The sequence below is a fragment of the Poecilia reticulata genome, linkage group LG11 (assembly GCF_000633615.1).
Source record: "Poecilia reticulata strain Guanapo linkage group LG11, Guppy_female_1.0+MT, whole genome shotgun sequence".
NCBI lineage: Eukaryota > Metazoa > Chordata > Actinopteri > Cyprinodontiformes > Poeciliidae > Poecilia > Poecilia reticulata.
The window spans coordinates 28,363,942-28,365,527 of NC_024341.1; positions in this window are offsets into that span (position 1 = coordinate 28,363,942).

The following is a 1,586-nucleotide window of genomic DNA, read 5'->3' on the forward strand; positions in this document are numbered from 1 at the left end:
GTATTTATAATAAACTGTATTTATAATAAACTGAATGTATTTATAATAAACTGTATTTATAATAAACTTTTCTCTTCCAGCCGGTTTCCCAGCTGCTCTGAACTGAACAGACTCTCAGGATTTATTCCTGAAAATCATGTAAATGTTTCCTGTCAGAGTAAAGATGGATCAGCAGATTCCCATGAACGATGCAAACACAGCTCACTGTTTGAACAGGAAGCAGCGTCTCCGGTTCTGGTCGGATCCGTTCTAGTTTACAGATAAAAGTACTGATGTCTTTGCAGTAAAATAAGTTAACATTGGTGCTGAAGCGTCTTGGTCGTTTGCTTCAGTGAAGAATCGTTTTCAGGTTCTGGACTTCTGTTTTCGGTTCTGCTGCGGTTCTGTTGGTCCACAAACGAACTTATAAGTTCATCAATAAAATCTAAAATGTTTACAGCATCTATGGCTTAATAAATGCATTTTAAAACTTTAAAACTTAAACTTCCTCAAACGTTGCTTTTTGGGTCAAAGCACTGATGAAATGCCTCACAGTGGGGCAATGAACACATTTCTGTTCTATTTTATTAAGAAATGATTGATCCCAAAGAGAATTTAATTTAAATATTGCGGTAATTCTCTCCTGTAGCAGTCTGTATCACAGCGGTTCTGAAGAAGCTTCTGACTGAAGACGATCTGTGGTTCTAGAGCAGTTCTGGAGGATTCTCAGGCTGGTGCTGCCACCTGCTGGAGGTTTCATTACACTACAGCTGAACAGCATGAATGTGAAACGATCTTTAATTGAAACTGGGAATGTTTCATGATCAGAGTGTGACGTCATCGGGGAGGAGCCAATCAGCTGTTCCGCTGCTGCCTTCAGGTTGTCCCTGTGGTCGGGGTTCTGAAACTTCTCCAGTCCGGCTGAATGAAACCGACCAGAACCGCTGATGTCACCAGACTTCATTTCTGGTTGGTGTCTGTAGAGCCGCCATTTTATTTCTATGTTCAGGTTTTAAATAAAGAAAAGTTTGATTCCAACCTGATGAAAATATCAGAAACTATATTTCTGATTTTTCTGCTTCGCTCTGTTGTGGAAATTCAACTAATTTATTCCAGTAAAAACTGAGAATCATCATTAGCATCAGTTGCTATTTATTATTATATCTATATTTAACACATCAGTTGATGAAGCTGCACCTGGTTCTGTGGTTCTGGTTCTGTCCGCTCTAAACTCTGATCCGGGTTCTGGTTCTGCTGGAGGCTCCTTCCTGTTTCCTCTCCACTGTCGCCCCGTGCGTGATCGACCCGCCGGGTTTCCTGCTGACCACCAGAATGACGAGCAGCTCTGCTTCAGAACCACCTGGAACATGATGACGTCACAGTGATGACGTCACCACGATGACATCACCAGTCTGAGAACAGAACCAGGCAGTTTGCTCCGTTTCCTCAAAGCTTTATTTGTCCTGAACAGGAAGCAGTTTGACATTTACAGGAGCGGCTTAAATAACGACAAAAACAAGAACACACACACACACACACACACACTCACTCACTCACTCACTCACTCACTCACTCACACACACACACACACACACACACACACACAC